This window comes from Aulostomus chinensis, chromosome 22 (assembly GCF_037954235.1).
Source record: "Aulostomus chinensis isolate RoL2024-O1b breed Wild chromosome 22, RoL_Achi_v1.0, whole genome shotgun sequence".
Taxonomy (NCBI): Eukaryota; Metazoa; Chordata; class Actinopteri; order Syngnathiformes; family Aulostomidae; genus Aulostomus; species Aulostomus chinensis.
Window position 1 is genome coordinate 8,956,888 of NC_141341.1, and position 13,113 is coordinate 8,970,000.

Consider the following 13,113-nt stretch of genomic DNA (forward strand, 5'->3'; position numbering starts at 1 on the left):
CAATTATGTGAATGCTGTTATCCTGGAAACCTCCTCCCCCTGTGTGGACTGCTGGATGTTGTGGTGATAAGAAGGACATAACAAAGCTAAGACTGTTCACTGACCCCCCCCACCCCTTGCAGGGCTGCTGCTCTGTGGATGACCTCTGGCTTCCCTGTGGAGCTGATCAAGGTGTTTTTACATCAAAGCCAAGCTGAAATCTCCGTCACATACTGTTCCTGAAAGTGACGCGCACACCCGCGTTCATGCAGTTTTTGCTCTGGATATTGTTTTGTTACATAAAGCCATAAGCAGCTGTTAATCTCTCACCGTGCGGTTCCCACTCGTGCTTCAGCTGCAGTGGAGGATAAGTTGTTTTCTGCCTCTCGGTGAACTTTAATCCACACAAACCATTTACTCACATGAAGGGAGAAATAGAATTAGTAAGAAAAAAGGAAAAACGACAACAACAACAACAAAACAATTGCCGTGTTTGTCCTGCAACCTAAAACCTAACTTGGAAAAACTTCACAGTGTTGGAACAAAAAGCTAAGTCAATGTGTTTGTGGTGTATTGCTAACAGCAACGGGAGTCAGAAGGAATGTTTCTGTTTATTTCATAAGTGGTGAATCTGCCTCGTATAGACATTTAAAGGTCAATTTCAAACTGGCAATGCAAAAGACAAATGCAGTCTTCAGAGAGTTAACTACTGTGGTATTTAAGTTATTAAAAGAAAGCCTGACAACATTCTTTAAGTTTTGTTTTGTTTTGTTTTTTAACCGCTGTGCTATTTAAAGACTAGAACCAGCAATTCATTATTTGGTCTCAATACTTTCTTTCAACTCTTTATTTTTGTACAAGCAGGCTGTTCCAAATAAAAACCAGCAGCTCTTATATATAAAGTGTAATTGTTACAGTGCAATAAACAAAAACAATCCAGGGCACAGTTTTTCTTTAAGGGTAAATCTTCCTCAAAAAGGGGAAAACAGAACATTTGTGAGGTACTATTTTCAGCAGTGGATTAACATCTCGGGGGGGGGGGGGGATTCCTTATGAAATCTATTCTTAATTTTTAGCTGGACTTGGTTTTTTTGTTGTTGATTTTTTTTTTTCATGTTTGCACAGTTGGAGGAGGAAGAAGAGTTTCTATTCTGACCATTGCCAGTTTGAAATTGACCTGTATTCATTAATGCATGGCTATGTTGAGTGTCAACTAAATTAGTCCTTGATATATTAAAAAAAATGATGGGCGTTTTTAATAATTTTTCATAAGAGGTTGAAGCATAAGGCTTATTCCTGTCAGTTTGGTTGAAGAAATAGTTTAAAACCATTCGAAGGAAATATTTTTCAAGGAAAGAATTGTATAAAATAGTATAAAATACTAAATCAGAATAATTGTGTGTGCAAATATGCGCTTGAAACTCATTTATTATTCAAATGGCGGAGGAGTGGAGTTCTATGACTGATTCAAAGTCCAGAAATACATTGGCAATTTAATAATTTTTCATCATTGCTAATAATGCAAAAACTTATTATGTAAAACATTATGTTATCGTTTCATAAATGTTGGTCAGTTATTTCATTATTCTGTGACGGCTGGTGACCTGTCCAGGGTGTATTCCACTTCTTGTCTGATGAGAGCTGGGCCAGGCTCCAGCTTCCCGTGACCTTGAACAGGACAAATGGAAGAAATAATGGGTGAATATTACAAAACTCAACATTACAATATTATTCCATTAAGAATTGAAAACAATTCCTGTTATTGGCAGTTACTGACATCAGTTGTCAGCTTGATTTGTATGAAAAAGTTGCAATAAAGTACTCTGCATACACAAGTTATATATCTTGGAATGTGAAGAGAGAGAATAGAAGTGAGTTATATGTTTTTGGGTGTGGTTTTTAGTCTGCAAGAACCACATCAATCACACACTGTTTGAAAACTGTATTATTATTTAAGAATGTATTTATCTGTTTTTGTACTGTATATTCACTCATCCACTCTTAGCTTAACTACCTATATAACTTGAAAAACATGAAATATTTATGGGTGGTTATTATTATACCTTTGTGTTTATATACATTTACAGGATGGTTGGAAACGGACACACACACTGACAGTACACACACTAACAGTACTTGTTTCAGTGAGACTCCACATTTGAAGGAGGTCGGAAACTCGTCCTGTTAAATTCGTCATCTCCACTTGTTTGTATATCACCACCACGGCGCCGCCCATTTATGCAAATAAGCCGTGACGTCGACGGAAGCCAGCGTTACGTCCTTTCTTCCGACGTTACTTTAAAGGCGTATTTAAAGCCCTGGCGTCAGTTTCAGTCGCAGAGGATAACCTATGCAACAAAAGCCGCTGCAGAGCTGGGCGACTGTCCGAGCGCTCAGCGGACAAAAACACGGAGGCAGCGGCTGACACAACCCGGCGAGGTAAGACCGGGCTCCGGGTAAATCTCCCGCGACGATAGCGGACGAATATGGAACATTTTCTGGCCGCTGTTAGAGGCTCCGGCAGGCGGAATAGACAGCATCTCAGGTTGCTGCTGCAGCAAGAGAAGGAGGAGGAGGGGGAGGAGGAGGAGGAGGTGGAGGGGGAGGCATTTACAGTAGTTTGTGTAGGCCTGCGTTAAACACAAAAACATTGGGGAGGCTGAGGGTGCCCGGACAGGTCCCGTTGCATAATTAGGTTGCTCTTGTGTGTGTCTAAGTAGCATGGATGGATGGTGTTTAAGTTGAAAAGCGCTGCATCCTGAAAACAGAGAGGATTAGAGGGAGAATAAGCTTCATGAATACATCTTTGTGAGTAACTCGGAGGGAGGATAGCAGTCACACACCTGTGAGTGTGGGAAGAAAAACAAGGTTTGTGTTGACCAGTTATCAGAATTCAAAGTATGAGGAGTGTCCTGCTTTGTAATGCGGGTGCATTCAAGTGCCATCATCAGCTCTGGGTCTTTGACTTTGCTGCCTGATACCACCTGCAGTTTCATATGAATATTGATATAAATGTGTGACCATCACTATGCTACTCAAGTTCCAGAAAACCTCCTTCATTTCATGCTCTTTAAAAGTTTTATTGTTATAAATGTACTGTAAAGGCACACCAGTCTATTTCTATGAGAAATGCAGGTCAAAAGTGCTGCAGAGACCAAAGCTGCACAATTAATAGAGATTTATTGAAAATTTTGGTTTAGAGACCCATAAAATCCCCCAGGAATGCTTTTCCTTTGTTTTTCAGTTAAAGTAATGTAAACCATTGGCATTTCCTCTGATACTGCATATGGCATCCTAAGTGTGATATCAGTCAAAATCATCTAAAATAACACAGTTTTTCTGAAAAATCATGCAAATCTCGCATAGATACAAACGCTGGCGTGTGTGTGTGTTCAGGTGTATTGACATCAACAAGATTTATTTTGTTAGTGAGAGAGGGCATGCACCCTCTTCTGTTCGTTATTGATTTAATTCACGTTATGCTGACTTACTGCAAAATGTGTGTGTGTGTGTTTGTTTTTCTAGGTACAACTGCAGGGCCGACGTTAGATTGCATTCTGGTCTCGACGACATTTATGAAGCTTTCAAAGACTTTTTGGTAGGTCTGAAATGCACACATTCACAAAAACCGACATACACACAGATGCACAAACACTGCTGGGTCGCCAAACACATGTGCACTCGCTATTTTCTTTCAAGTGTGTCACACTCCCACCCAGCATCAGCAGCAGGGTGTTGGTGCGCAGGGAAGCTGTGGTGACCAGTCAGGGTCTCACTCTCCGTCAGTCTGACAGGCTCAGTGCGGTTTACCTTCTACATCGTGTGCTAGATTCCGTTTCAGCTGAAGTGAAAGCAGTCGACTTCCTCTTGACAGAATATTTGCTGACTGTCAACTGATGCTGAGTCAGCGTTTTTTTTTTTTTTTTTTTTGTACTCACGCAGACACACACAAGCACAGTCAGTCAGCCACACTAACACAGCTAGACACAGGCTGTCATGCGAGGTTGGTCACATGAACACAGTCATGAACTTTAATGTGCATCTGCACAGATGTCATGCAAACAAATCCTCGTATGCTCTCACATGCAGACGAAGGCGATTAGCGTCTTGGTTTCAGCAGCTTTGTTTGGTTCATTGTAAACAGACAAAGCCGTGTAATGACAGCAGTATGATGCAATGTCTGTAAAAAGATAAAGGATAAAGAGGCTCCGAACTCCATTTATTCACACATAAATGACCATATACTATATGTATGTGTATATATATATATATAAAATTATATTTTGATGGCCTACGCAGAGCAAACAAGGCTACTGCAGTAAAAACTATGCTTTGATTGAAAAAATAGATTGTCAAACAGAAACCAGACAAACTTTTTTTCTTTCCCTGCTTCAGGGTACACGCTGGAGGTGGGGATATGGGTTTAAAACTGTATCATGATATTTCATGGTATTTTTGTGGCTATGAAAAGCAATAAAACACTTTTTTTTTTTTTTTTGGTCACAAATCATAACAGCACACAGATTTGAGAGCCATGCAGACACAAATATTGATTCATTCGATGCTAAACCAATGAAATTGATATATTGAGAACTATATTCTATACTTAAATAAAGATTCCAGTGAGATTGCACACACCAGTACACACAGGATTTATAGCCTAACCCAGGAGAAACACGTGGAATTGTAAAACGTAATTGTGCAAACATAAGAATGACTGCAGAATATTTCCAGTATTAAAATTTTTTTTATCACAGCGAAGAACTGCACTGATGCAACGGAGGTGTAACAATATGAGATAGGCCTGGAAAAAAAAAAGACCTTTTGAGGTCAGTCTTGTTTTCCCTGTGGTTGAAGTGGAGGTCATACGAGTACCCTTCTTAAAAAAAAACAACAACAACAAAAAACACACATTTTGGGGGGTTTTATATGAGCACGACTGAGGACATATTGAAACCTCAAATTTGCCTTTTTATGTTTGATTAGTTGATACAGTCTCTCACATGTTAGGCTAAATTCAGATATTAACTCGATCAATTCAAAACGGATTTTTAAAAATACGCGCAGGACATGAGGGAGAGCGAGACCCACACAAAAATAACAGGACAAACCACGGAACAACGACCGAAATGAATTGGCAGTACACCACATGAAAGACAACAGAAATAAGCTTAATACACAATCCTTAATAACTTATTTGGCATTTGATGCAAAAGATCAACAGGTTCTGGTTGGAACGTACAGCAGCCTAACAGTTCTGGAAGCTGACGTACTCCTGTCAGTCCGTGTATCCCTCCCCTGGTTCTTGTACACAAGGACAAAGACAGTAGTCTTATTAAGTGACTCGACGGACCCATGACTACAGCTTGATTACAACCGAGCACCTAATTAGTGATGCGTGTTTTAGTTTGTCGTTTCATGTTTGTCACCCGCTCCTTTGAAAAGAATACTGCATTTATCACTTTCAATTTACTTCAGCGTATTACAGCCTGTCTGAAAAAATGTTGTCTCTTTCATCACGTGTAGACACACACACACACACACACACACACATACACACACACACACACACAGGCAGCAGATCTAGCTCTGTATCCTGACTGCTGATCCTGTGTGTAGATAACCCATTTCCTACTGCTGAGGAGGTTTTGTACTCAGACCCGAGTAGAGAACCATCGAGTGAGCATGTTTTCCCGCCTCTGATCAAAACACAACAGTGTGCGTTCATGCGTGTGTGTGCATGTTTGTCATCTCACTTACTTCAGTGCCATTGGTAGCCCAGCTTATCTACTCTAGATCTCACACACACACAAACACATGCGCACACACACACACACACACACACACACACACATGCAGCAGCTATAAATGCTGCTGTTTGAAACAAACTGCAGTCACAATTTTGAGCAGCTGAGGGTGAAGCAGGTCTGTTTACTGTTTCTGTTGTTTTGCATTTTTGGTTCAGCAGTCAATGTCATTGTGGTAGGACACTACCAGCCGCGTGTGTGTGTGTGTGTGTGTGTGTGTGTGTGTGTGTGTGTGTGTGTGTGTGTGTGTGTCTGTCAAAGCTGTGTGCAAACTAGAGATAATGAAAAAACACTTTGCATGGAGGGGCGGTTTTCTAGTTGTGGGATACAGTTATCAAAGTCAATATCCGGCTGTACTGGATGGATTTGCACTCCGGTTTTGAGTTTGAGGACACACACACACACACACACACACACACACACACACACACACACACACACACACACACACACACACACACACACATATATATACACACACACGGATAGTCTCTACAGCCAGAAACATAATCAATAATACAAAATGTCTTCTATGAATAGAGACTTGTTTGCTGCCTTTTCTCCCTGTCCTTATGTTTTCCTTTCTTTTTTCCCTTTTTGCACATATAAAAAAAGAAAAAGGAAAAAAAGCGGGTGATTTAAACCCACCATATAAAGTCACAAAGTGTGTGTGTGTGTGTGTGTGTGTGTGTGTGTGTGTGTGTGTGTGTGTTTGCCTAAACACTGTGAACTCTGAAGAGGAACAAGCTGATTTTCATGTTTCCACTTGTGCAACCATTTAGAGGCATTTTAAAGCCTTTGGTCATGAACCTAAAAAAGCTCGGTAGGGTCTGGTTTGACCTGTTTTTTTCCCTCTTTGACCATATTGACCATGTTGACCATGTTGACCATGTTGACCATGTTGACCATGTTACGATTCCTAAAGTCGAGAGCACTGAGGGAGCACATACCCCTGCCGAGGAGAACCAGATCATCTCTGAAAGGATGGTCTTGTTAACCCCCCTCCTAAGTTTTGGTGCTATCCTTCCAAAAGTGATTAAAAAGATTCTGGATCCACTTCTTTATTTGGATCCACACTGAAGACTAATCTTCCTCGGCTCATGTCCCATCCTCCCACCAAGTTTTTTAAGTAATTTGGTCCTTGCCAACAGAACACTCTGAGCATCCTGAGGGCACATCAAATGAATTTGGTGATGTTTGCGATACAAAAAAAACAAACCAAAAATAAATAAATAAATGAAGAGGGTCATTGATAACTGAGACATTGTTCTTTGAGCTCTGGAAGTGATTATCCCCGTCGCATTCTCAGTGGAGGAGGTGACTATCGGCCTCAGTGTCGTAAGCACCTCAGGTCTGCAGGCTATGAAGTGATGCTCCCGGAGAAGCTTCAAGTCTGTAGGATGTCAACTTTGTTTAAAGACCAGAGGTTGTATTAGCAATTACACAGATAAGCACTACACTACCCAGAATCCTAGAATGCATCGCTGTCGTCTCTGATTGGTGGAGTGCGCTGTTACTGAGGAAATGTTTACTGACTGAATGCTTTGGCCATTTTTACTTCTCCTGATTGTTTGAGAGGAACCTACAGAAACATGATTTCCCTTTTGACGAGAAAGGTTGGATATTTTGATTTTAAATATTCAGTGTCATCAGTGTCTAATTTGCTGGTCAGCTGGTCTCTTATGCTGAATCAAACATGGTCACGATTCATCTGCTTGCTAGAGGGTTTAGTTCCAGGCGTAGAAGTTTAGAGCATCATTTTCTGAAATGTCAGTCGAGAAACAGGACATATGCTTGAGGAACCAGGGTGGACGGTCACTGTTGAGCTCGCATCGACCCAGTTTCAGCAGCCACAATTCATTTTTGTGTCATCCTTCTGACAGCAACGAACACCCCAAACAGACGTTGGTGACAAATAACCTCCGTATTGGACGAGCCCTCCCGTTCATACCCAGCAGCTTTTGCAGAAGAAAGTACTTACCAAAGGGTCGTATACTTACTTGCCTTGAGCCAGTAGGGTTTGAAATCCTTGACCAGAACCTGTGAGAGACAAATCATCATGACATTTAGAATTTGATGTAAGCACCTATAAAAGGAGCAGCACTCTTTTATCTCTGCTGGATCTTAATTCAGCATTTTTGTTTTTTTGTTTTTGCTCACGTTAGAGGCACAATTTGATTTCAGAACTCATAAAATTACTTCAACTGCACTTTTTGAAATGACTAAAATGCACCCAAAGTTATGGGTGAAGGTCATAATTTTCCCTCCAGGCAGAGTAAGTGTGAATTTGGAAAGCATGAAAAGCTCGCCGTCACCACACATCTGAGCCCCTTTGGCCTCACCACACTGTGGTCGACTTTAATACTTCATCAGTGAGCTGTGTTGTGCTTCGAGACATCTGCACCCAGAGCACTTTCAGTGTTCGGGCCGCAGCAAGTCATTGGAGTCTCTCCCTCTCGAGGTTTTGTTTTTTTTTGTTTTTTTTTCATCCCATGCTGCGGTTAAAAGGTCCACTTTAAATCAAAACATTAAACCCAGCTCCTCAGACGTCTTCTTGGGCACTTTCCAGTGGCTGTTCCCATCCTTTCTCGCTCATTCCAATAACAAAACATCCCAGGACTGAGTGTGAGATTTGCAGACAACTGACCGGATGCCAGAAATGATTGGCAGGAAGTGAGCTTTGTGCGGTTCATCTTCCGTGCTTTTACGTCTTCCCTCACCTTGTTCTCACTCACTTCTCTCTCTGTGAAACGCTGTGTCATGTCAACAAAAGCACTCTGGCAGATTTACTGCGGCTGCCTGGAACAAATTTCTCTGTTGAATAGCTTTGGACTTAAGAAACATAGGAAAATGTAATGTAATAATCGGCATCTCGGAATTGTATTATTAGCTATGTGGTTCATTCAGTAAGTGAAAATAAATAATAATAATTCCCAACACTGAGTGAAGATAATCCAGTTACTTGATCTGTAATAACAATAAATGTGTGTTTTAGTTTTAAAATAAGCCCAAACTTCTCGAATTCCAGGCGTTCTACCCAGGCTCCTGTGTTCTGACCTTGTGTTTCCTCAGGTCCGATGTGTTGCTGCGGCCAACGTTGCATTAAACATCACAAATATATAATACAGAGCGTTGTCGGCGTGAAGTTTGCTAAGTGTAACCACATATAAGGTCGAATTCAGGGTTTATGTGGTCATTAAAAACCTTGAAAAGTCATGAAAATATAAGGATTCACTTCTATTAAAAATGTTAACAAAAAAACTCTCAAATATCAACATTTCACTGCTTAAATGGTTAATCTTGTAAGTGCTGAAGCGCCTGCAGGGCGACAGGAAGCATTCAGACAGGTAGTGGAGTATCTTGGCAGAAAGAGGAGAGAGGATAGCTGGACGTCTGCCAGTAATGTCATTAGCACTCTCAGCAGTTCACCACTCACAGTAATGGACACACACACACACACACACACAGTGTATAAAGTGGTCACCTGAAAACTCTGTAGCTTTTACACCTTTTTACCAAGTGGATTTACCAAAGCTAACCTGGTAGTACGGCACAAAGTCAAGTCAGCGTCTCTCACCAGCTAAACGGGTCAGCTGTCTCCGCTTGATAAGACACTGTCCTCGCGTTTATCGTGTTTCTTTTGTCACACGTAGTTGTTTTGAGAGTAAAGCCAGAATGACTGGTTTTTAAAAAAAAAAGTACGACAATTACTCACATTCATAGTGCTTCAAAGCAGATTTCACCTCTGAATGGCTGTGTGTGTGTGTGTGTGTGTGTGTGTGTGTGTGTGTGTGTGCGTGCGTGTGCGTGTGTGTATGTGACCCAGTCATTGATTTGCAGTGCGATATCTCAATTGTTTTCATATACAAAGGCTCATTTTTTTTCAGGTTTCTGAAAATGTGTGTTGTTGAAGTATAAAGGATAAAAAAAAGAATGAATACCATTTGAATAAAAGTGCATTAAGTGTAAGATTTGAATCTTCTAAAAAAAAATAAGTAAACAAAACAACTCCTAAAGCGTGTGTGTATATATCGACTATGTTTGTTTTGGGTTTTTTTAAAATTAACATGAAAGTGTCTCCGGCAGGCTTCCTCTGAACCGAACAAAGGAAAAACCTTTTTTTTTTCAAGTTTTACTTAGAAAAATGTGTGTTTTTTTGGGGGGGGGGGGATAAATTGTGGAGTGAAATTGCTCGTAAACGATGACTATAACCCACCAAACCAATAACTGGTAATAAAAAACTTATTGAATTAACGGCGGAGCAGAAACTAGCGTCAGCTGGCAGGTCAAGTAGCAGTCAGACTGAAGATTTCTCTGAATATTTCTACCAGTTTCCTGATGCCACTGTGTTCTTGGAGAAGCAACAGTGAGTCACTGTAGCACCGTGAAGCTGTGGTTGCACCAGAGAGTTCATGCTCTCAGGTTAACATGGAGGCACACGTTTACTGACACAGTGACTCTTTGCTTTTTTCCAGACAAACTCTTTTTGTTCGCAGCATAAAGCCATTACTCACTGATAGCGTAGCGCCACAGTTTTGGTTGAGATATTTAAAACACAGCTCAGTTTGTATGCAACCAGCCAAACTCAAATTTGTTCCATGTGCCAATCCTAATTCCTCTCTGGCTCTGACACGGAAACAACATTTTAGTCAAGAAAGACAACAACATCTCATCCTGTCATTACAACTCCGTGTGTAATAGCTTTTTTTCCTGAGTTGTCAGAGGGGTTGTCACCAGCTAGACAACAGGATATAAGAAGTAGCTGTGTGTTAAAAGTCAGGCATGCATAGGTGGTTTTAATCATTTGACTTTGATTTGAAAACAAGCAAGTGTCATGCAGCTTGAAAAGTTGGGTACTGTTGATTCAGTTTGCCTTATCTACACCCAGGGTGTGCACGCACGCACACACACACACACACACACACACACACACACACACACGCACGCACACACACACACACACATTTATAAGTGGGAGTTTAAGTGTGCACATATCATGTCTTTCTCTATAAGGACACATTTGAGCTTGTCACCATCTGGGTGATGTAAATTCTACAGTCCTCGCAACTTCAAAGGGAATCTGGAAGCTTCAGAGTTGGTTTCAGACTTGAGGTTCAGAAATGCATTATGCGAATGTCCTCATTACAATAGCAAGACCATCGTGCCAGTGTGTGTCTGCTGTGCAGTGGAATATTCCATTAGATGTGTGGGTGGGGGTAAAATGAGCATCTTGAGGGCTGGTATGATTCTGAGCAGATCTGTGCAGGCAGTAAAGCTGCTTTTCAAGTCGGCTGGTGTGGAACAGTTTTAATGGGTGCAGGACAAAAACAAGCTATTTACTGGTTCATTGGATTTGAGCAGAAAGTAGTAGCTGAGGGGCTTGATGTGTGTTATTGAGTGGGATAAAGGCATTGTTTCACACATCAGGGAGACCATAATGGACAGTGCTGGGTCACACTGATGGCTGGAAATCAAATACACACAGATGGGGGAAGTACATAAAGTAGATCCATAACACCCACTCATAGATTATCGTTGCTCCGTCTCCTGTGACGGTCTCCTGTAGGTAAAGATCTTTGAAAGGCCAGGCTGCTGGGTTCAGAGATGCAGGTGGGGGCTGCAGTAATGTGATGTTGGGTGAGGGGTACAGTAGTCAGGTGGGGGCACAGTGTGTGTTCGCGTCTGGTTAAAGGGGGAAGATGATCAGTAACGTGACTCCGTTGTGGAAGTAGGCCAAGGCTGTTGTCAACAACTTGTCAGGCTTGCAGCTTCAAACCATTCAGACCTGCTGAGGTTGTGCATGTGGTGAACATGCAGAACTGCAAACACGACTGAAGCAAACGGATGTAGTCAAGTCATGCTGATTAATATCCACCTGTTCATGAGGTTGGTTTCATTCGATGCTATGAAAATGGGGGCGTGACATGGTGATTGACAGCGGTGAACTTTTTTTTTTTTTTTTTTTTAGGTCAAGAGAGACTATGGTCCTACAACCCAGTCAGACAAAAACAGTTTTTTTTTATGTCCCCCTTATTATTATTGATGTATTACACCCAGAGGGGCAACCGGGTCCACCTCAGAAGCCTGAAGAACTTGGTGATGGTTTACTGAGGGCTGAGAGTTTAACCATAGAATGGGAAACTGCTTTAACTGGACGCCACATGGTCAGATCTTCAATTTAGAGACTGGGTTTCAGTTTTCGCGCCACCTAGTGGTTACAGGAAGTAAGTCTGACGTATAAAACATCATTGGAATTGCATCAGAAATACACTGTGTTGTATTCACATGATGTACAGCAGTGTATTATAAAGCATGTTGCTCTCATCAAATCTGCTACAACAAGCAACTTTAGTCTGTTACACAGTGTCTCTTGAACAGAATTGCCTTTACGCTATTTGGTTGCTCCATGAAAGTGCTCTGGTGTCTCTACGCCAGAAGATGATGATCATATCTGTGCTGTTTTGATAAATCTGATAACTTTTGGTTTATTCTTCTCGGTCGTGCTGCTTATTTTAATGTGTCAACTGGTCTCGAAAGCATCACTGTCCAGTTTGTAATTCAAAGTAACCGTAATTCTGAGTGTTGGCTATCTCTGACATGTTTCAATGACAGCAGTGTTAAAATAACAGAAAAATCATTTATGCATTTTCCAAAGAAAGTTCCCACCATCATTAATCTTTTAGTCATAGCATTTAAATCTTAAGAATAATAATAAAAAGTTGTTCAGTGCGTTCCACGACAGCAGATACAAACAGTTGACTGTCTTTGTGTTAGACGGATACGAAGGCGATGTCACTGCGAGCCAGTTCGCTTCTATCTCGGTGACGGTTCTTTTTTCAGGGTTGAGGTGCAGACATCAGTATTAGCTTTTCGCTTCCTCGTGATGTTTGCAGTTGTGTTATCCGTCCTTCCGTCACATTCTTGTGAACACAATGTCTCAGTGAGGAATTTGCTCAAATTGAGCAAAAACTCAAAAGGACTTCAGGATGAACTGATTTGATTTTGCTGGTTAAAGCTTTCAGTCATCAACTCCTGGAGGGAATTGTGATTAGATTCAATCACGTAATTAAAAAAAAAACAAAAACAAACCTGCATTGTTTTTAAACTGCACAAATTATTTATTGTTATTTTACTTTAATGTACTTTTTTTTTGGGCACATTTGAGAAATACACAGCATGCTTATCAATCAGTTGGGTGCATTTGTCTTGATAACCAAGCAAGTGAACTCATGACATCATTTGTTTATCATGTTTCAATTTCAGTGTTGTACACAGCACTGGCAACATGATGTCTTCCCCCGGTGGTGCAGCACGAGCCTGTTTTCAC

General features: G+C 41.1%; 1 protein-coding gene across 2 annotated transcripts in view; it reads left to right on the forward strand.

The window, feature by feature from the left end:
• The first annotated feature begins 2,266 nt into the window (after nucleotides 1-2,266).
• Nucleotides 2,267-13,113, forward strand: part of slc45a4a (solute carrier family 45 member 4a) — a 53,590-nt gene continuing 42,743 nt past the window's right edge. Inside the window, exons 1-2 of one of the 2 annotated variants that reach the window (XM_086194173.1) lie at nucleotides 2,267-2,418; nucleotides 3,505-3,577. The gene's annotated coding sequence lies outside the window, so the exon portion shown is untranslated. Of the gene's footprint in view, nucleotides 2,419-2,703; nucleotides 2,848-3,504; nucleotides 3,578-13,113 lie in introns of those variants that run through there. The other variant, XM_086194174.1, reaches the window with a different exon arrangement.